Genomic DNA, 25709 nt, shown 5'->3' with positions numbered 1-25709 from the left:
CACGACCCCCTACACTGCCTGAACACCACTGCAGTGCCCTAAACCCTGAAACACTAGCCCCAGCAGGACCCCCTACACTGCCCGAACACCACTGCACTGCCCTAAACCCTGAAACACCACCCCCAGCACGCCCCCTTACACTGCCCAAACACCACTGCACTGCCCTAAACCCTGAAACACCACCCCCAGCATGACCTCCTACACTGCCCAAACACCACTGCACTGCCCAAAACCCTGAAACACCACCCCCAGTACCACCCCCTACACTACTCAAACCCCACTGCACTGCCCTAAACCCTGAAACACTACCCCCAGCAAGACCCCCTACACTGCCCGATCACCACTGCACTGCCCTAAAACCTAAAGCACTAGCCCTAGCACGACCCCCTACACTGCCCGAACACCTCTGCTCTGCCCTAAACCCTCAAACACCAGCCCCAGCACGACCCCTACACTGCCCGAACACCACTGCACTGCCCTAAACCCTGAAACACCATTCCCAGCACGACCCCCTACACTGCGCGAACACCACTACACTGCCCTAGGCCCTGAAACACCGCCCCCAGCACAACCTCCTACACTGCACGAACGCCACAGCACTGCCCTAAACCCTGATACACCACTCCCCTTCATGACCCCCTACACGGCCCGAATACCACTGCACTGCCTTAAACCACCACCCTCCTGCACGACCCCCTACATAGCCCGAACACCACTGCACTGCCCTAAACCTTCAAACACCACCCCCAGCACGACCCCCTACACTGCCCGAACGCCACTGCTCTGCCCTAAACCGTTAAACACCATCCCCCTGCACGACCCCCTACACTGCCCGAACGCCACTGCACTGCCCTACACCATGAAACACCACCCCCCTGCATGACCCCTTACACTGCCCGAAAGCCACTGCACTGCCCTAAACCCTGAAACACCACCCCCTGCAAGACCCCCTACACTGCCCGAACACCACTGCACTGTCCTAAACCCTGAAACACCACCCTCTGCACGACCCCCTACACTGCCCGAACACCACTGCACTGCCCTAAACCCCAAAACACCACCACCAGCACGACCACCTACACTGCCCGAACAACAGTGCACTGCGCTAAACCCTAAAACACTACCCCCAGCACGACCCCCTACACTGCCCGAACACCACTGCACTGCCCTAAACATTAAAACACCACCCCAAGCACGATCCCCTACACTGCTCATATCCCACTGCACTGCCCTAAACCCTGAAACACTACCCCCAGCAAGACCCCCTACACTGCCCGATCACCACTGCACTGCCCTAAAACCTAAAGCACTGGCTCTAGCACGACCCCCTACACTGCCCGAACACCTCTGCTCTGCCCTAAACCCTCAAACACCAGCCCCAGCACGACCCCTACACTGCCCGAACACCACTGCTCTGCCCTAAACCCTCAAACACAAGCCCCAGCACATCCCCCTACACTTCCTGAACACTACTGCACTGCCCTAAACCCTGAAACACTAGCCCCAGCACAACCACCTACACGGCCCAAATACCACTGCACTGCCCTAAACCACCACCCTCCTGCACGACCCCCTACATAGCCTGAACACCACTGCACTGCCCTAAACCTTCAAACACCACCCCCAGCACGACCCCCTACACTGCCCGAACGCCACTGCACTGCCCTACACCCTGAAACACCACCCCCTTGCACGACCTCCTACACTGCCCAAACATCACTGCTCTGCCCTAAACCCTGAAACTCCACCCGCTGCATGACCCCCTACACTGCCCGAAAGCCACTGCACTGCCCTAAACCCTGAAACACCACCCCGCACAACCCCTACATTGCCCGAACGCCACTGTACTGCCCTAAACCCTGAAACACCACCCCCAACAAGACCCCCTACACTGCCCGAATGCCACTGCACTACCCTAAACCCTGAAACACCACCCTCTGCATGACCCCCTATACTGCCCGAACACCATTGCCCTAAACCCTGAAACACCACCCCCTGCAAGACCCCCTACACTGCCCGAACACCACTGCACTGTCCTAAACCCTTAAACACCACCCTCTGCACGACCCCCTACACTGCCCGAACACCACTGCACTGCCCTAAACCCCAAAACACCACCACCAGCATGACCCCCTACACTGCCCGAACAACAGTGCACTGCCCTAAACCCTAAAACACTACCCCGAGCACGATCCCCTACACTGCTGATCACCAATGCACTGCCCCAAACCCTAAAACACCACCCCCAGCACGACTCCCTACACTGCCCAAGCACCACTGCACTACCTTGAAACCCTAAAACACTACCCTCCACATGACCTCCTCACTACCCAAAGACCACTGCACTACCCTAAACCCTAAAACATGACCCCCTACACTACACAAACACCGCTGCTCTACCCTAAGCCGTAAAACATACCCCCAGAACGACCCCCTACACTACACAAACACCACTACACTACCCTAAACCCTAACACACTACCCCCTTCACTAAACAAACACCACTGCATTACCCTAACTTCTAAAACACTACCCCCAGCACGGCCCCCTACACTACCCAAACACCACTGCACTTCCCTAAACCCTAAAACACTACCCCTGCTTGACCCCCTACACTACCCAAACATCTCTGCACTACCCTAAACCCTAAAAGTCTCCCCCCAGCACGACCCCCTACACTACCCAAACACAACTGCACTACCCTAAACCCTAAATCTACCCCCAGCATGACCCCCTACATTACCCAAACACCACTGCACTACCCTAAACCCTAAATCTACCCTCCGCACGACCCCCTACACTACCCAAACACCACTGCACTACCCTAAACCCTAAAACACCTACCACCAGTACGACCCCCTAAAGTACACCAACACTACTGCACTACCCTAAACCCTAAAAGACTACCCCCAGCATGACCCCCTACACTACCCAAACACCACTGCACTGCCCTAAACCCTAAAACACTACACCCAGCATGACCCCCTACACTACCCAAACTCCACAGCACTACCCTAAACCCTAAAACACTACCCCCAGCATGACCCCCTAAAGTACCCAAACACCACGGCACTGCCCTAAACCCTAAAAGACTGCCCCCAGCATGACCCCGTACACTACCCAAACACCACTGCACTGCCCTAAACCCTAAATCACTACCCCCAGCATGACCCCCTACACTACACAAACACCACTGCACTACCCTAAACCCTAAATCTACCCCAAGCACCACCCCCTACACTACACAAACATCTCTGCACTCCCCTAAACCCTGAAACACTAGCCCCAGCACGACTCACTACACTGCCCGAACACAACTGCACTGCCCTAAACCCTGAAACACTAGCCCCAGCATGACACCCTACACTGCCCGAACACCACAGCACTGCCCTAAACCCCGAAACACCAACCCCTGCATGACCCCCTACATTGCCTGAACACCACTGCACTGCCCTAAACCCTAAAACACAACCACCAGCACAACCCCCTACCCTGCCCGAATACCACTGCACTGCCCTAAATCCTGAAACACCACCCCCTGCACGACCCCCTACACTGCCCGAATGACACTGCACTGTCCTAAACCCTGAAACACCACCCCCTGCACGACCCCCTACACTACCCAAATGCCACTGCACTGCCCAAAACCCTGAAACACCACCCCCCTGCACGACCCCCTACACTGCCCGAATGACACTGTACTGCACTAAACCCTGAAACACCATCACACGCACGACCCCCTACTCTGCCCGAACACAACTGCTCTGCCCTAAACCCTGAAACACCACCCCTAGCACGAACCCCTACAGTGCCCGAACGCCACGGCACTGCCCTAAACCCTGAAACACCACCCCCCTGCACGACCCCCTACACTGCACAAACACCACTGCACTACCATTAACCCTAAACCACTACCCCCAGCACGACCCCCTACACTACCTGCACTACCCTAAACCCTAAAACACTACCCCAGCACGACCCCCTACGCTACGCAAACACCACGGCACTACCCCAAATCCTAAATCTACCACCAGCATGACCCCCTACACAACCCAAACACCACTGCACTACCCTAAACCCTAAATCTACATTCAGCATGACCCCTACACTACCCAAACACCACTGCACTACCCTAACCCCTAAAACACTACCCTCAGCACGACCCACTACACTACCCAAACACCACTGCACTACCCTAACCCCTAAAGCACTATCCCCAGCATGCCACCTACACTACCCAAACACCACTGCACTGTCCTAAACCCTAAAACACTACCCCCAACACGACACCCTACACTACACAAACACCACTGCCATACCCTAAACCCTAAATCTACCCCAAGCACAACCCCCTACACTACACAAACATCACTGCACACCCCTAAACCCTGAAACACTAGCCCCAGCATGACTCACTACACTGCCAGAACCCCACTGCACTGCCCTAAACCCTGAAACATTAGCCCCAGCATGACCCCCTACACTGCCCGAACACCACTGCACTGCCATAAACCCTCAAACACCACCCCCAGCATGACCCCCTATACTGCCTGAACACCACTGCACTGCCCTAAACCCTGAAACCCCACCCCCAGCAAGACCCCCTACACTGCCCGAACACTACTGCACTGCTCTAAACCCTGAAACACCACCCCCAGCACGACCCCCTACACTGCTCAAAAACCACTGCACTGCCCTAAACCCTGAAACACTACCCCCAACAAGACCCCCTACACTGCCCGAACACCACTGCACTGTCCTAAACCCTCAAACACTAGCCCCAGCATGACCCCCTACACTGCCCGAACACCACTGCACTGCCCTAAACCCTGAAACACCACACCTAGCATGACCCCCTACACTGACCGAATGCTACTGCACTGCCCTAAACCCTGAAACACCACCCCTATGCACGACCCCCTACACTGTCCGAACGCCACTGCACTGCCCTAAACCCTGATACAAAACCCCCGCACAACCCCCTACACTGCCTAAAAGCCACTGCACTGCCCTATACCCTGAGACACCACCCCCAGCAAGACCCCCTACACTGCCCGAACAGCACTGCCCTAAACCCTGAAACACCACCCCCTGCAAGACCCCCTACACTGCCCGAACACCACTGCACTGCCCTAAACCCTAAAACACCAAACCCAGCATGACCCCTTCACTGCCCGAAACCACTGCACTGCCCTAAACCCTGAAACACCACCCTCTGCAAGACCCTCTACACTGCCCGAACACCACTGCACTGCCACTGCCCTAAACCCTGAAACACCTCCCCCGCACGACCCCCTACACTGCCCGAACGCCACTGCACTGCCATAAACCCCGAAACACCAGCCCTGCAAGACCCCTACACTGCTCGAACTGCACTGCCCTAACCCTAAAAATGACTCCCTGCAAGACCCCCTACACTGCCCGAACAACACTGCTCTAAACCTCGAAACACCACCCCCTGCAAGACACCCTACACTGCCCGAACACCACAGCACTGCCCTAAACCCCGAAACACCAACCCCTGCATGACCCCCTACACTGCCTGAACACCACTGCACTGCCCTAAACCCTAAAACACAACCACCAGCACAACCCCCTACCCTGCCCGAATACCACTGCACTGCCCTAAATCCTGAAACAGCACCCCCCTGCACGACCCTCTACACTGCCCGAATGACACTGCACTGTCCTAAACCCTGAAACACCACCCCCTGCACGACCCCCTAAACTACCCAAACGCCACTGCACTGCCCAAAACCCTGAAACACCACCCCCCTGCACGACCCCCTACCCTGCCCGAATGACACTGTACTGCACTAAACCCTGAAACACCATCACACGCACGACCCCCTACTCTGCCCGAACACAACTGCTCTGCCCTAAACCCTGAAACACCACCCCTAGCACGAACCCCTACAGTGCCCGAACGCCACTGCACTGCCCTAAACCCTGAAACACCACCCCCCTGCACGACCCCCTACATTGCCCGAACACCACTACACTGCCCTAAACCCTGAAACACATCTCCCCTGCATGACCCCTACACTGCCCGAACACCACTGCACTGCTCTAAACCCTAAAACACCACCACCAGCACGATCCCCCTGCCCTGCCTGAACACCACTGCACTGCCCTAAACCCTGAAACACCATCCCCTTCATGACCCCCTACACTGCCTGAACACCACTGCACTTCCCTAAACCCTGAAAAACCACCCTCTGCACGACCCCCTACACTACCCAAACGCCACTGCACTACCCTAAACCCTGAAACACCACCCCCCTGCATGACCCCCTACACTGCCTGAACACCACTGCACTGCCCTAAACCCTGAAACACCACTCACAGCACGACCCCCTACACTGCACGAACACCACTACACTGCCCTAGACCCTGAAACACCGCTCCCAGCACAACCCCCTACACTGCACGAGCGCCACAGCACTGCCCTAAACCCTGATACACCACTCCCCTTCATGACCCCCTACACGGCCCAAATACCACTGCACTGCCCTAAACCACCACCCTCCTGCACGACCCCCTACATAGCCCGAACACCACTGCACTGCCCTAAACCTTCAAACACCACCCCCAGCACGACCCCCTACACTGCCCGAACGCCACTGCTCTGCCCTAAACCGTGAAACACCATCCCCCTGCACGACCCCCTACACTGCCCGAACGCCACTGCACTGCCCTACACCCTGAAACACCACCCCCCTGCACGACCTCCTACACTGCCCAAACGTCACTGCTCTGGCCTAAACCCTGAAACTCCACCCGCTGCATGACCCCCTACACTGCCCGAAAGCCACTGCACTGCCCTAAACCCCGAAACACCACCCCGCACAACCTCTACATTGCCCGAACGCCACTGTACTGCCCTAAACCCTGAAACACCACCCCCAACAAGACCCCCTACACTGCCCGAATGCCACTGCACTACCCTGAACCTTGAAACACCACCCTCTGCATGACCCCCTATAATGCCCGGACACCATTGCCCTAAACCCTGAAACACCACCCCCTGCAAGACCCCCTACACTGCCCGAACACCACTGCACTGTCCTAAACCCTGAAACACCACCCTCTGCACGACCCCCTACACTGCCCGAACACCACTGCACTGCCCTAAACCCCAAAACACCACCACCAGCATGACCCCCTACACTGCCCGAACAACAGTGCACTGCCCTAAACCCTAAAACACTACCCCCAGCACGATCCCCTACACTGCCGATCACCAATGCACTGCCCCAAACCCTAAAACACCACCCCAGCACAACTCCCTACACTGCCCAAGCACCACTGCACTACCTTGAAACCCTAAAACACTACCCTCCACATGACCTCCTCACTACCCAAAGACCACTGCACTACCCTAAACCCTAAAACATGACCCCCTACACTACACAAACACCGCTGCTCTACCCTAAGCCGTAAAACACTACCCCCAGAACGACCCACTACACCACACAAACACCACTACACTACCCTAAACCCTAACACACTACCCCCTTCACTAAACAAACACCACTGCATTACCCTAACTCCTAAAACACTACCCCCAGCATGGCCCCCTACACTACCCAAACACCACTGCACTTCCCTAAACCCTAAAACACTACCCCTGCTTGACCCCCTACACTACCCAAACACCACTGCACTACCCTAAACCCTAAAACACTCCCCCAGCGTGACTCACTAGACTACCCAAACACAACTGCACTACCCTAAACCCTAAATCTACCCCCAGCATGACCCCTACATTACCCAAACACCACTGCACTACCCTAAACCCTAAATTTACCCTCTGCACGACCCCCTACACTACCCAAACACCACTGCACTACCCTAAACCCTAAAACACCTACCCCAGCACGACCCCCTAAAGTACACCAACACTACTGCACTACCCTAAACCCTAAAAGACTGCCCCCAGCATGACCCCCTACACTACCCAAACACCACTGCACTGCCCTAAACCGTAAAACACTACCCCCAGCATGACCCCCTACACTACCCAAACTCCACTGCACTACCCTAAACCCTAAAACACTACCCCCAGCAGGACCCCCTAAAGTACCCAAACACTACGGCACTGCCCTAAACCCTAAATGACTGCCCCCAGCATGACCCCGTACACTACCCAAACACCACTGCACTGCCCTAAACCCTACAACACTACCCCCAGCATGACCCCCTACACTACACAAACACCACTGCACTACCCTAAACCCTAAATCTACCCCAAGCACCACCCCCTACACTACACAAACATCTCTGCACTCCCCTAAACCCTGAAACACTAGCCCCAGCACGACTCACTACACTGCCCGAACACAACTGCACTGCCCTAAACCCTGAAACACTAGCCCCAGCATGACACCCTACACTGCCCGAACACCACAGCACTGCCCTAAACCCCGAAACACCAACCCCTGCATGACCTCCTACACTGCCTGAACACCACTGCACTGCCCTAAACCCTAAAACACAACCACCAGCACAACCCCCTACCCTGCCCGAATACCACTGCACTGCCCTAAATCCTGAAACACCACCCCCCTGCACGACCCCCTACACTGCCCGAATGACACTGCACTGTCCTAAACCCTGAAACACCACCCCTGCACGACCCCCTACACTACCCAAACGCCACTGCACTGCCCAAAACCCTGAAACACCACCCCCCTGCACGACCCCCTACACTGCCCGAATGACACTGTACTGCACTAAACCCTGAAACACCATCCCACGCACGACCCCCTACTCTGCCTGAACACAACTGCTCTGCCCTAAACCCTGAAATACCACCCCTAGCACGAACCCCTACAGTGCCCGAACGCCACTGCACTGCCCTAAACCCTGAAACAGCACCCCCCTGCACGACCCCCTACACTGCCCGAACACCACTACACTGCCCTAAACCCTGAAACACAACTCCCCTGCATGACCCCTACACTGCCCGAACACCACTGCACTACTCTAAACCCTAAAACACCACCAGCACGATCCCCCTGCCCTGCCCGAACACCACTGCACTGCCCTAAACCCTGAAACACCATCCCCTTCACGACCCCCTACACTGCCTGAACACCACTGCACTTCCCTAAACCCTGAAAAACCACCCTCTGCACGACCCCCTACACTACCCAAACGCCACTGCACTACCCTAAACCCTGAAACACCACCCCCCTGCATGACCCCCTACACTGCCCGAATGACACTGCACTGCCCTAAACCCTGAAACACCATCCCACGCACGACCCCCTACACTGCCCGAACACAACTGCTCTGCCCTAAACCCTGAAACACCACCCCCAGCACGATCCACTACACTACCCGAACACCACTGCTCTGCCCTAAACCCTAAAACACCATCCCCACCACGACCCCCTACACTACACCAAAACCACTGCACTACGCTAAACCCTAAAACACTACCCCAGCACGACCCCCTACACTACCCAAACACCACTGTACAGCCCTAAACCCTAAAACACTACACCCAGCACGAACCCCTACACAACCCAAACATCACTGCAATACCCTAAACCCTAAAACACTACCCCCAGCATGACCCCCTACACTGCCCGAACACCACTGCACTACCCTAAACCCTAAACCACTACCCCCAGCATGACCCCCTACACTACCCAAACACCCCTGCAGAACCCTAAACCCTAAAACACTACCCCAAGCACGACCCCCTACACAACCCAAACACCACTGCACTGCCCTAAACCCTAAACACTTTCCCCAGCACGACCCCCTACACTACCCAAACACAACTGCACTGCCCAAAGCCCTAAAACACTACCCCCAGCTCGACCCCCTACACTACACAAACACCACTGCACTACCCTAAACCCTACATCTATCCCAAGCACGACCCCCTACACTAAACAAACATTACTGCACTCCCCTAAACCCTGAAACACTAGCCCCAGCACGACCCCCTACACTGCCTGAACACCACTGCAGTGCCCTAAACCCTGAAACACTAGCCCCAGCAGGACCCCCTACACTGCCCGAACACCACTGCACTGCCCTAAACCCTGAAACACCACCCCCAGCACGCCCCCTTACACTGCCCAAACACCACTGCACTGCCCTAAACCCTGAAACACCACCCCCAGCATGACCTCCTACACTGCCCAAACACCACTGCACTGCCCAAAACCCTGAAACACCACCCCCAGTACCACCCCCTACACTACTCAAACCCCACTGCACTGCCCTAAACCCTGAAACACTACCCCCAGCAAGACCCCCTACACTGCCCGATCACCACTGCACTGCCCTAAAACCTAAAGCACTAGCCCTAGCACGACCCCCTACACTGCCCGAACACCTCTGCTCTGCCCTAAACCCTCAAACACCAGCCCCAGCACGACCCCTACACTGCCCGAACACCACTGCACTGCCCTAAACCCTGAAACACCATTCCCAGCACGACCCCCTACACTGCGCGAACACCACTACACTGCCCTAGGCCCTGAAACACCGCCCCCAGCACAACCTCCTACACTGCACGAACGCCACAGCACTGCCCTAAACCCTGATACACCACTCCCCTTCATGACCCCCTACACGGCCCGAATACCACTGCACTGCCTTAAACCACCACCCTCCTGCACGACCCCCTACATAGCCCGAACACCACTGCACTGCCCTAAACCTTCAAACACCACCCCCAGCACGACCCCCTACACTGCCCGAACGCCACTGCTCTGCCCTAAACCGTTAAACACCATCCCCCTGCACGACCCCCTACACTGCCCGAACGCCACTGCACTGCCCTACACCATGAAACACCACCCCCCTGCATGACCCCTTACACTGCCCGAAAGCCACTGCACTGCCCTAAACCCTGAAACACCACCCCCTGCAAGACCCCCTACACTGCCCGAACACCACTGCACTGTCCTAAACCCTGAAACACCACCCTCTGCACGACCCCCTACACTGCCCGAACACCACTGCACTGCCCTAAACCCCAAAACACCACCACCAGCACGACCACCTACACTGCCCGAACAACAGTGCACTGCGCTAAACCCTAAAACACTACCCCCAGCACGACCCCCTACACTGCCCGAACACCACTGCACTGCCCTAAACATTAAAACACCACCCCAAGCACGATCCCCTACACTGCTCATATCCCACTGCACTGCCCTAAACCCTGAAACACTACCCCCAGCAAGACCCCCTACACTGCCCGATCACCACTGCACTGCCCTAAAACCTAAAGCACTGGCTCTAGCACGACCCCCTACACTGCCCGAACACCTCTGCTCTGCCCTAAACCCTCAAACACCAGCCCCAGCACGACCCCTACACTGCCCGAACACCACTGCTCTGCCCTAAACCCTCAAACACAAGCCCCAGCACATCCCCCTACACTTCCTGAACACTACTGCACTGCCCTAAACCCTGAAACACTAGCCCCAGCACAACCACCTACACTGCCCGAACACCACTGCACTGCCCTAAACCCTGAAATACCACCCCCAGCATGACCCCCTACACTGCCCGAACACCACTGCAGTGCCCTAAACCCTGAAACACCACTCACAGCACGACCCCCTACACTGCACGAACACCACTACAATGCCCTAGACCCTGAAACACCGCTCCCAGCACGACCCCGTACACTGCCCGTACACCACTGCACTGCCCTAAACCCTGAAACACCACACCCAGCACGACCCCTACACTGCCCGAATACCACTGCACTGCCCTAAACCCTGATACACCACTCCCCTTCATGACCCCCTACACGGCCCAAATACCACTGCACTGCCCTAAACCACCACCCTCCTGCACGACCCCCTACATAGCCAGAACACCACTGCACTGCCCTAAACCTTCAAACACCACCCCCAGCATGACCCCCTACACTGCCCGAACGCCACTGCTCTCCCCTAAACCGTGAAACACCATCCCCCTGCACGACCCCCTACACTGCCCGAACGCCACTGCACTGCCCTACACCCTGAAACACCACCCCCCTGCACGACCTCCTACACTGCCCAAACGTCACTGCTCTGCCCTAAACCCTGAAACTCCACCCGCTGCATGACCCCCTACACTGCCCGAAAGCCACTGCACTGCCCTAAACCCTGAAACACCACCTCACACAACCCCTACATTGCCCGAACGCCACTGTACTGCCCTAAACCCTGAAACACCACCCCCAACAAGACCCCCTACACTGCCCGAATGCCACTGCACTACCCTAAACCACCACCCTCCTGCACGACCCCCTACATAGCCAGAACACCACTGCACTGCCCTAAACCTTCAAACACCACCCCCAGCATGACCCCCTACACTGCCCGAACGCCACTGCTCTCCCCTAAACCGTGAAACACCATCCCCCTGCACGACCCCCTACACTGCCCGAACGCCACTGCACTGCCCTACACCCTGAAACACCACCCCCCTGCACGACCTCCTACACTGCCCAAACGTCACTGCTCTGGCCTAAACCCTGAAACTCCACCCGCTGCATGACCCCCTACACTGCCCGAAAGCCACTGCACTGCCCTAAACCCCGAAACACCACCCCGCACAACCTCTACATTGCCCGAACGCCACTGTACTGCCCTAAACCCTGAAACACCACCCCCAACAAGACCCCCTACACTGCCCGAATGCCACTGCACTACCCTGAACCTTGAAACACCACCCTCTGCATGACCCCCTATAATGCCCGGACACCATTGCCCTAAACCCTGAAACACCACCCCCTGCAAGACCCCCTACACTGCCCGAACACCACTGCACTGTCCTAAACCCTGAAACACCACCCTCTGCACGACCCCCTACACTGCCCGAACACCACTGCACTGCCCTAAACCCCAAAACACCACCACCAGCATGACCCCCTACACTGCCCGAACAACAGTGCACTGCCCTAAACCCTAAAACACTACCCCCAGCACGATCCCCTACACTGCCGATCACCAATGCACTGCCCCAAACCCTAAAACACCACCCCAGCACAACTCCCTACACTGCCCAAGCACCACTGCACTACCTTGAAACCCTAAAACACTACCCTCCACATGACCTCCTCACTACCCAAAGACCACTGCACTACCCTAAACCCTAAAACATGACCCCATACACTACACAAACACCGCTGCTCTACCCTAAGCCGTAAAACACTACCCCCAGAACGACCCACTACACCACACAAACACCACTACACTACCCTAAACCCTAACACACTACCCCCTTCACTAAACAAACACCACTGCATTACCCTAACTCCTAAAACACTACCCCCAGCACGGCCCCCTACACTACCCAAACACCACTGCACTTCCCTAAACCCTAAAACACTACCCCTGCTTGACCCCCTACACTACCCAAACACCACTGCACTACCCTAAACCCTAAAACACTCCCCCAGCGTGACTCACTAGACTACCCAAACACAACTGCACTACCCTAAACCCTAAATCTACCCCCAGCATGACCCCTACATTACCCAAACACCACTGCACTACCCTAAACCCTAAATTTACCCTCTGCACGACCCCCTACACTACCCAAACACCACTGCACTACCCTAAACCCTAAAACACCTACCCCAGCACGACCCCCTAAAGTACACCAACACTACTGCACTACCCTAAACCCTAAAAGACTGCCCCCAGCATGACCCCCTACACTACCCAAACACCACTGCACTGCCCTAAACCGTAAAACACTACCCCCAGCATGACCCCCTACACTACCCAAACTCCACTGCACTACCCTAAACCCTAAAACACTACCCCCAGCAGGACCCCCTAAAGTACCCAAACACTACGGCACTGCCCTAAACCCTAAATGACTGCCCCCAGCATGACCCCGTACACTACCCAAACACCACTGCACTGCCCTAAACCCTACAACACTACCCCCAGCATGACCCCCTACACTACACAAACACCACTGCACTACCCTAAACCCTAAATCTACCCCAAGCACCACCCCCTACACTACACAAACATCTCTGCACTCCCCTAAACCCTGAAACACTAGCCCCAGCACGACTCACTACACTGCCCGAACACAACTGCACTGCCCTAAACCCTGAAACACTAGCCCCAGCATGACACCCTACACTGCCCGAACACCACAGCACTGCCCTAAACCCCGAAACACCAACCCCTGCATGACCTCCTACACTGCCTGAACACCACTGCACTGCCCTAAACCCTAAAACACAACCACCAGCACAACCCCCTACCCTGCCCGAATACCACTGCACTGCCCTAAATCCTGAAACACCACCCCCCTGCACGACCCCCTACACTGCCCGAATGACACTGCACTGTCCTAAACCCTGAAACACCACCCCTGCACGACCCCCTACACTACCCAAACGCCACTGCACTGCCCAAAACCCTGAAACACCACCCCCCTGCACCACCCCCTACACTGCCCGAATGACACTGTACTGCACTAAACCCTGAAACACCATCCCACGCACGACCCCCTACTCTGCCTGAACACAACTGCTCTGCCCTAAACCCTGAAATACCACCCCTAGCACGAACCCCTACAGTGCCCGAACGCCACTGCACTGCCCTAAACCCTGAAACAGCACCCCCCTGCACGACCCCCTACACTGCCCAAACACCACTACACTGCCCTAAACCCTGAAACACAACTCCCCTGCATGACCCCTACACTGCCCGAACACCACTGCACTACTCTAAACCCTAAAACACCACCAGCACGATCCCCCTGCCCTGCCCGAACACCACTGCACTGCCCTAAACCCTGAAACACCATCCCCTTCACGACCCCCTACACTGCCTGAACACCACTGCACTTCCCTAAACCCTGAAAAACCACCCTCTGCACGACCCCCTACACTACCCAAACGCCACTGCACTACCCTAAACCCTGAAACACCACCCCCCTGCATGACCCCCTACACTGCCCGAATGACACTGCACTGCCCTAAACCCTGAAACACCATCCCACGCACGACCCCCTACACTGCCCGAACACAACTGCTCTGCCCTAAACCCTGAAACACCACCCCCAGCACGATCCACTACACTACCCGAACACCACTGCTCTGCCCTAAACCCTAAAACACCATCCCCACCACGACCCCCTACACTACACCAAAACCACTGCACTACGCTAAACCCTAAAACACTACCCCAGCACGACCCCCTACACTACCCAAACACCACTGTACAGCCCTAAACCCTAAAACACTACACCCAGCACGAACCCCTACACAACCCAAACATCACTGCAATACCCTAAACCCTAAAACACTACCCCCAGCATGACCCCCTACACTGCCCGAACACCACTGCACTACCCTAAACCCTAAACCACTACCCCCAGCATGACCCCCTACACTACCCAAACACCCCTGCAGAACCCTAAACCCTAAAACACTACCCCAAGCACGACCCCCTACACAACCCAAACACCACTGCACTGCCCTAAACCCTAAACACTTTCCCCAGCACGACCCCCTACACTACCCAAACACAACTGCACTGCCCAAAGCCCTAAAACACTACCCCCAGCTCGACCCCCTACACTACACAAACACCACTGCACTACCCTAAACCCTACATCTATCCCAAGCACGACCCCCTACACTAAACAAACATTACTGCACTCCCCTAAACCCTGAAACACTAGCCCCAGCACGACCCCCTACACTGCCTGAACACCACTGCAGTGCCCTAAACCCTGAAACACTAGCCCCAGCAGGACCCCCTACACTGCCCGAACACCACTGCACTGCCCTAAACCCTGAAACACCACCCCCAGCACGCCCCCTTACACTGCCCAAACACCACTGCACTGCCCTAAACCCTGAAACACCACCCCCAGCATGACCTCCTACACTGCCCAAACACCACTGCACTGCCCAAAACCCTGAAACACCACCCCCAGTACCACCCCCTACACTACTCAAACCCCACTGCACTGCCCTAAACCCTGAAACACTACCCCCAGCAAGACCCCCTACACTGCCCGATCACCACTGCACTGCCCTAAAACCTAAAGCACTAGCCCTAGCATGACCCCCTACACTGCCCGAACACCTCTGCTCTGCCCTAAACCCTCAAACACCAGCCCCAGCACGACCCCTACACTGCCCGAACACCACTGCACTGCCCTAAACCCTGAAACACCATTCCCAGCACGACCCCCTACACTGCGCGAACACCACTACACTGCCCTAGGCCCTGAAACACCGCCCCCAGCACAACCTCCTACACTGCACGAACGCCACAGCACTGCCCTAAACCCTGATACACCACTCCCCTTCATGACCCCCTACACGGCCCGAATACCACTGCACTGCCTTAAACCACCACCCTCCTGCACGACCCCCTACATAGCCCGAACACCACTGCACTGCCCTAAACCTTCAAACACCACCCCCAGCACGACCCCCTACACTGCCCGAACGCCACTGCTCTGCCCTAAACCGTTAAACACCATCCCCCTGCACGACCCCCTACACTGCCCGAACGCCACTGCACTGCCCTACACCATGAAACACCACCCCCCTGCATGACCCCTTACACTGCCCGAAAGCCACTGCACTGCCCTAAACCCTGAAACACCACCCCCTGCAAGACCCCCTACACTGCCCGAACACCACTGCACTGTCCTAAACCCTGAAACACCACCCTCTGCACGACCCCCTACACTGCCCGAACACCACTGCACTGCCCTAAACCCCAAAACACCACCACCAGCACGACCACCTACACTGCCCGAACAACAGTGCACTGCGCTAAACCCTAAAACACTACCCCCAGCACGACCCCCTACACTGCCCGAACACCACTGCACTGCCCTAAACATTAAAACACCACCCCAAGCACGATCCCCTACACTGCTCATATCCCACTGCACTGCCCTAAACCCTGAAACACTACCCCCAGCAAGACCCCCTACACTGCCCGATCACCACTGCACTGCCCTAAAACCTAAAGCACTGGCTCTAGCACGACCCCCTACACTGCCCGAACACCTCTGCTCTGCCCTAAACCCTCAAACACCAGCCCCAGCACGACCCCTACACTGCCCGAACACCACTGCTCTGCCCTAAACCCTCAAACACAAGCCCCAGCACATCCCCCTACACTTCCTGAACACTACTGCACTGCCCTAAACCCTGAAACACTAGCCCCAGCACAACCACCTACACTGCCCGAACACCACTGCACTGCCCTAAACCCTGAAATACCACCCCCAGCATGACCCCCTACACTGCCCGAACACCACTGCAGTGCCCTAAACCCTGAAACACCACTCACAGCACGACCCCCTACACTGCACGAACACCACTACAATGCCCTAGACCCTGAAACACCGCTCCCAGCACGACCCCGTACACTGCCCGTACACCACTGCACTGCCCTAAACCCTGAAACACCACACCCAGCACGACCCCTACACTGCCCGAATACCACTGCACTGCCCTAAACCCTGATACACCACTCCCCTTCATGACCCCCTACACGGCCCAAATACCACTGCACTGCCCTAAACCACCACCCTCCTGCACGACCCCCTACATAGCCAGAACACCACTGCACTGCCCTAAACCTTCAAACACCACCCCCAGCATGACCCCCTACACTGCCCGAACGCCACTGCTCTCCCCTAAACCGTGAAACACCATCCCCCTGCACGACCCCCTACACTGCCCGAACGCCACTGCACTGCCCTACACCCTGAAACACCACCCCCCTGCACGACCTCCTACACTGCCCAAACGTCACTGCTCTGCCCTAAACCCTGAAACTCCACCCGCTGCATGACCCCCTACACTGCCCGAAAGCCACTGCACTGCCCTAAACCCTGAAACACCACCTCACACAACCCCTACATTGCCCGAACGCCACTGTACTGCCCTAAACCCTGAAACACCACCCCCAACAAGACCCCCTACACTGCCCGAATGCCACTGCACTACCCTAAACCATGAAACACCACCCTCTGCTAACCCCCTACACTGCCCGAACACCATTGCCCTAAACCCTGAAACACCACCCCCTGCAAGACCCCCTACACTGCCCGAACACCACTGCACTGTCCTAAACCCTGAAACACCACCCTCTGCACGACCCCCTACACTGCCCGAACACCACTGCACTGCACTAAACCCCAAAACACCACCACCAGCATGACCCCCTACACTGCCCGAACAACAGTGCACTGCCCTAAACCCTAAAACACTACCCCCAGCACGATCTCCTACACTGCCCGAACACCAATGCACTGCCCCAAACCCTAAAACACCACCCCCAGCACAACTCCTTACACTGCCCAAGCACCACTGCACTACCTTGAAACCCTAAAACACTACCCTCCACATGACCTCCTCACTACCCAAAGACCACTGCACTACCCTAAACCCTAAAACATGACCCCCTACACTACACAAACACCGCTGCTCTACCATAAGCCGTAAAACACTACCCCCAGAACGATCCCCTACAATACACAAACACCACTACACTACCCTAAACCCTAACACACTACCCCCTTCACTAAACAAACACCACTGCATTACCCTAAATCCTAAAACACTACCCCCAGCACGGCCCCCTACACTACCCAAACACCACTGCACTTCCCTAAACCCTAAAACACTACCCCTGCTTGACCCCCTACACTACCCAAACATCTCTGCACTACCCTAAACCCTAAAAGTCTCCCCCAGCACGACCGCCTACACTACCCAAACACCACTGCACTACCCTAAACCCTAAAACACTCCCCCAGTGCGACTCACTAGACTACCCAAACACAACTGCACTACCCTAAACCCTAAATCTACCCCCAGCATGACCCCCTAAATTACCCAAACACCACTGCACTACCCTAAACCCTAAATCTACCCTCCGCACGACCCCCTACACTACCCAAACACCACTGCACTACCCTAAACCCTAAAACACCTACCCCCAGCACGACCCCCTAAAGTACACCACCACTACTGCACTACCCTAAACCCTAAAACACTACCCCAGCAGAACCCCCTACACTACACAAACATCACTGCACTGCCCTAAGCCCTGAAACACTACCCCCAGCATGACCCCCTACACTGCCCGAACACCACTGCACTGCCTTAAACCCTGAAACACTACCCCCAGCACGACCCCCTACACTGCCCAAACACCACTGCTGTGCCCTAAACCCTGAAACAGCATCCCCAGCATGACACCTACACTGCCCGAACACCTCAACACTGCCCTAAACCCTGAAACACTACCCCGAGCACGACCCCCTACACTTCCCGAACACCACTGCACTGCCCTATACCCTGAAACACTACCACCAGAACAACCCCTACACTAAACAAACACCACTGTACTACCCTAAATCCTAAATCTACCCCAAGCACGACCCCCTACAGTACACAAACATCACTGCACTGCCCAAAACCCTGAAACACTAGCCCCAGCACGACCCCCTACACTGCCTGAACACCACTGCACTGCCCTAAACCCTGAAACACCTCCCCCAGCACGTCCCCCTACTCTGCCCGATCACCACTGCGCTGCCCTAAACCCTGAAACACTAGCCCCAGCACGACCCCCTAAACTGCCCGAACACCACTGCACTGCTCTAAACCCTGAAACACCACCCCCAGTACGACCCCCTACACGGCCCGAACACCACTGCACTGCCCTAAACCCTGAAACACCACCCCCTGCAGGACCCCCTACACTGTCCTAAACCCTGAAACACCACCCTCCTGCATGACCCCCTACACTGCCCGAACACCACTGCACTGCCCTAAACCCCAAAACACCAGCCCCAGCACAACCCCGAAAACTGCCCGAACACCACTGCACTGCCCTAAACCTTGAAACACCACCCCCAAATGACCCCCTACACTGCCAGAACGCCACTGCGCTGCCCTAAACCCTGAAACACCATCCCCCGCACTACCCCTACACTGCACGAACGACACTGCACTGTACTAAACCCTGAAACACCACTCCCAGCACGACCCCCTGCATTCCCTGAACACCACTGCTCTGCCCTAAACCCTGAAACACCACCCCCTGTACGACCCCCTACACTGCCCGAACAGCACTGCTCTGCCCTAAATCCTAAAATACCACCACCAGCAAGACCCCCTACACTGCGCGAACACCACTGCACCGCCCTAAACCCTAAAACACGACCCCCCACGACCCTCTTCACTACACAAACGCCAATACACTGTCCTAAACCTTAAAACACTAACCCAGCACGATCCCCTAAACTACCCAAACACCACTGCACTACCCTAAAACACTACCCCAGCACGACCCCCTACACTACCCAAAAACAACTGCACTACCCTAAACCCCAAAACACTGCCCCCCGCACGACCCCCTACACTACCCAAACACCACTGCACTACACTAAACCCTAAAACACTACCCCCACACTACACAAACACCACTGCACTACCCTAACCCCTAAAGCACTACCCCCAGCACGACCCCCTACACTACCCAAACACCACTGCATTACCCTAAGCCCTAAAACACTTCCCCAGCACGACCCCTACACTACCCAAACACCACTGCACTACCCTAAACCCTAAAACACTCCCCCCAGCATGACTCCCTACAGTACCCATGCACCACTCCACTACCCTAAACCCTAAATCTACCCCCAACGCGACCACCTACACTACCCAAACACCACTGCACTACCCTAAACCCTAAATCTACCACCAGCACGACCCCCTACACTACCCAAACACCACTGCACTTCCCTAAACCCTAAATCTATACTCAGCACGACCCCTACACTACTCAAACACCACTGCACTACCCTAACCCCCAAAACACTATCCCCAGCATGACCCCCTACACTACACCAACACCTCTGCACTTCGCTAAACCCTAAAACACTACCCCAGCTCGACCCCCTACTCTACCCAAAAACCACTGCACTACCCTAAACCCGAAACCACTACCCCCAGAACGACCCCCTACACTACCCAAACTCCACTGCACTGCCCTAAACCCTAAAACACTACCCCCAGCATGACACCCTACACTACCCAAACACCGCTGCTCTGCCCTAAACCCTAAAACACTATACTGAAGCACGACCCCCTATCCCACACAGACACAACTGCACTACCCTAAACCCTAAATCTACCCCAAGCACGACCCCCTACACTACACAAACATCACTGCACTCCCCTTAACCCTGAAACACTAGCCCCAGCATGACCCACTACACTGCCCAAACACCACTGCACTGCCCTAAACCCTGAAACACTAGCCTCAGCATGACCCCCTACACTGCCCGAACACCACTGCACTGCCATAAACCCGCAAACACCACCCCCAGAACGACCCCCCACACTGCCCGAACACCACTGTACTGCCCTAAACCCTGAACCACCACCCCCAGCATGACCCCCTACACTACACAAACACCACTACACTACCCTAAAATACAACCCCCTTCTCTAAACAAACACCACTGCATTACCCTAAACCCTAAAACACTACCCCAGCATGACCCCCCACACTACCCAAACACCACTGCCCTACCCTAAACCCTAAACACTACCCCCACCAGCACCCCTACACTACACAAACAGCACTGCACTACCCTAAACCCAAAACACTGCCCCCAGCAGTACCCTCTACACTACCCAAACACCATTGCACTACCCTAAGCCCTTAAACACTACCCCCAGCAGTACCCACTACACTACCCAAACACAACTGCACTCCCCTAAACCCTACATCACGACCCCTGCATGACCCCCTACACTACCCAAACACCACTGCACTACCCTAAACCCTAAAACTCTCCCCCCAGCACGACCCCTATACTACCCAAACACCACTGCACTACCCTAAACCCTAAAACACTCCCCCAGTGCGACTCACTACACTACCCATGACCCCCTACACTGCCCGAACGCCACTGCACTTCCCTAAACCCCGAAAAACCACCCCCAGCAAGACCCTCTAAACTTCCTGATCACCACTGCCCTAAACCCTGAAACACCACCACCAGCAAGACCCCCTACACTGCGCGAACACCACTGCACTGCCCTACACCCTAAAACACGACCCCCCACGACCCTCTTCACTACACAAACGCCAATGCACTGTCCTAAACCCTAAAACACTAACCCAGCACGATCCCCATAACTACCCAAACACCACTGCACTACCCTAAAACACTACCCCAGCACGACCCCCTACACTACCCAAAAACAACTGCACTACCCTAAACCCCAAAACACTGCCCCCCGCACGACCCCCTACACTACCCAAACACCACTGCACTACCCTAAACCCTAAAACACTACCCCCACACTACACAAACACCACTGCACTACCCTAACCCCTAAAGCACTACCCCCAGCACGACCCCCTACACTACCCAAACACCACTGCACTACCCTAAACCCTAAAACACTACCCCAGCACGACCCCTACACTACCCAAACACCACTGCACTACCCTAAACCCTAAAACACTCCCCCCAGCATGACTCCCTACATTACCCATTCACCACTCCACTACCCTAAACCCTAAATCTACCCCAACGCGACCACCTACACTACCCAAACACCACTGCACTACCCTAAACCCTAAATCTACCACTAGCACGACCCCCTACACTACCCAAACACCACTGCACTTCCCTAAACCCTAAATCTATACTCAGCACGACCCCTACACTACTCAAACACCACTGCACTACCCTAACCCCCAAAACACTATCCCCAGCATGACCCCCTACACTACACCAACACCTCTGCACTTCGCTAAACCCTAAAACACTACCCCTGCTTGACCCCCTACACTACCCAAACATCTCTGCACTACCCTAAACCCTAAAAGTCTCCCCCAGCACGACCCCCTACACTACCCAAACACCACTGCACTACCCTAAACCCTAAAACACTCCCCCCAGCACGACTCACTAGACTACCCAAACACAACTGCACTACCCTAAACCCTAAATCTACCCCCAGCATGACCCCCTACATTACCCAAACACCACTGCACTACCCTAAACCCTAAATCTACCCTCCGCACGACCCCCTACACTACCCAAACACCACTGCACTACCCTAAACCCTAAAACACCTACCCCCAGCACGACCCCCTAAAGTACACCAACACTACTGCACTACCCTAAACCCTAAAACACTACCCCAGCAGAACCCCCTACACTACACAAACATCACTGCACTGCCCTAAGCCCTGAAACACTACCCCCAGCATGACCCCCTACACTGCCTGAACACCACTGCACTGCCCTAAACCCTGAAACACTACCCCCAGCACGACCCCCTACACTGCCCAAACACCACTGCTGTGCCCTAAACCCTGAAACACCATCCCCAGCATGACACCTACACTGCCCGAACACCTCAACACTGCCCTAAACCCTGAAACACTACCCCGAGCACGACCCCCTACACTTCCCGAACACCACTGCACTGCCCTATACCCTGAAACACTACCACCAGAACAACCCCTACACTAAACAAACACCACTGTACTACCCTAAATCCTAAATCTACCCCAAGCACGACCCCCTACAGTACACAAACGTCACTGCACTGCCCAAAACCCTGAAACACTAGCCCCAGCACGACCCCCTACACTGCCTGAACACCACTGCACTGCCCTAAACCCTGAAACACCTCCCCCAGCACGTCCCCCTACTCTGCCTGATCACCACTGCGCTGCCCTAAACCCTGAAACACTAGCCCCCGCACGACCCCCTAAACTGCCCGAACACCACTACACTGCTCTAAACCCTGAAACACCACCCCCAGTACGACCCCCTACACGGCCCGAACACCACTCCACTGCCCTAAACCCTGAAACACCACCCCCTGCAGGACCCCCTACACTGTCCTAAACCCTGAAACACCACCCTCCTGCATGACCCCCTACACTGCCCGAACACCACTGCACTGCCCTAAACCCCAAAACACCAGCCCCAGCACAACCCCGAAAACTGCCCGAACACCACTGCACTGCCCTAAACCTTGAAACACCACCCCCAAATGACCCCCTACACTGCCAGAACGCCACTGCGCTGCCCTAAACCCTGAAACACCATCCCCCGCACGACCCCCTGCATTCCCTGAACACCACTGCTCTGCCCTAAACCCTGAAACACCACCCCCTGTACGACCCCCTACACTGCCCGAACAGCACTGCTCTGCCATAAACCCTAAAATACCACCACCAGCAAGACCCCCTACACTGCGCGAACACCACTGCACCGCCCTAAACCCTAAAACACGACCCCCCACGACCCTCTTCACTACACAAACGCCAATACACTGTCCTAAACCTTAAAACACTAACCCAGCACGATCCCCTAAACTACCCAAACACCACTGCACTACCCTAAAACACTACCCCATCACGACCCCCTACACTACCCAAAAACAACTGCACTACCCTAAACCCCAAAACACTGCCCCCCGCACGACCCCCTACACTACCCAAACACCACTGCACTACCCTAAACCCTAAAACACTACCCCCACACTACACAAACACCACTGCACTACCCTAACCCCTAAAGCACTACCCCCAGCACGACCCCCTACACTACCCAAACACCACTGCATTACCCTAAACCCTAAAACACTTCCCCAGCACGACCCCTACACTACCCAAACACCACTGCACTACCCTAAACCCTAAAACACTCCCCCCAGCATGACTCCCTACATTACCCATTCACCACTCCACTACCCTAAACCCTAAATCTACCCCCAATGCGACCACCTACACTACCCAAACACCACTGCACTACCCTAAACCCTAAATCTACCACCAGCACGACCCCCTACACTACCCAAACACCACTGCACTTCCATAAACCCTAAATCTATACTCAGCACGACCCCTACACTACTCAAACACCACTGCACTACCCTAACCCCAAAACACTATCCCCAGCATGACCCCCTACACTACACCAACACCTCTGCACTTCGCTAAACCCTAAAACACTACCCCAGCTCGACCCCCTACTCTACCCAAAAACCACTGCACTACCCTAAACCCGAAACCACTACCCCCAGAACGACCCCCTACACTACCCAAACTCCACTGCACTGCCCTAAACCCTAAAACACTACCCCCAGCATGACACCCTACACTACCCAAACACCGCTGCTCTGCCCTAAACCCTAAAACACTATCCTGAAGCACGACCCCCTATCCCACACAGACACAACTGCACTACCCTAAACCCTAAATCTACCCCAAGCACGACCCCCTACACTACACAAACATCACTGCACTCCCCTTAACCCTGAAACACTAGCCCCAGCATGACCCACTACACTGCCCAAACACCACTGCACTGCCCTAAACCCTGAAACACTAGCCTCAGCATGACCCCCTACACTGCCCGAACACCACTGCACTGCCATAAACCCGCAAACACCACCCCCAGCACGACCCCCCACACTGCCCGAACACCACTGTACTGCCCTAAACCCTGAACCACCACCCCCAGCATGACCCCCTACACTGCTCAAACACCACTGCACTGCCCTAAACTGTAAAACAGTACCCCTAGCACGACCCCCTACACTACACAAACATCACTACACTACCCTAAACCCTAAAATACAACCCCCTTCTCTAAACAAACACCACTGCATTACCCTAAACCCT

The sequence above is a fragment of the Triturus cristatus genome, chromosome 1_1 (genome assembly GCF_964204655.1).
Source record: "Triturus cristatus chromosome 1_1, aTriCri1.1, whole genome shotgun sequence".
NCBI classification, from domain to species: Eukaryota; Metazoa; Chordata; class Amphibia; order Caudata; family Salamandridae; genus Triturus; species Triturus cristatus.
This window is presented reverse-complemented; position numbering follows the sequence as displayed.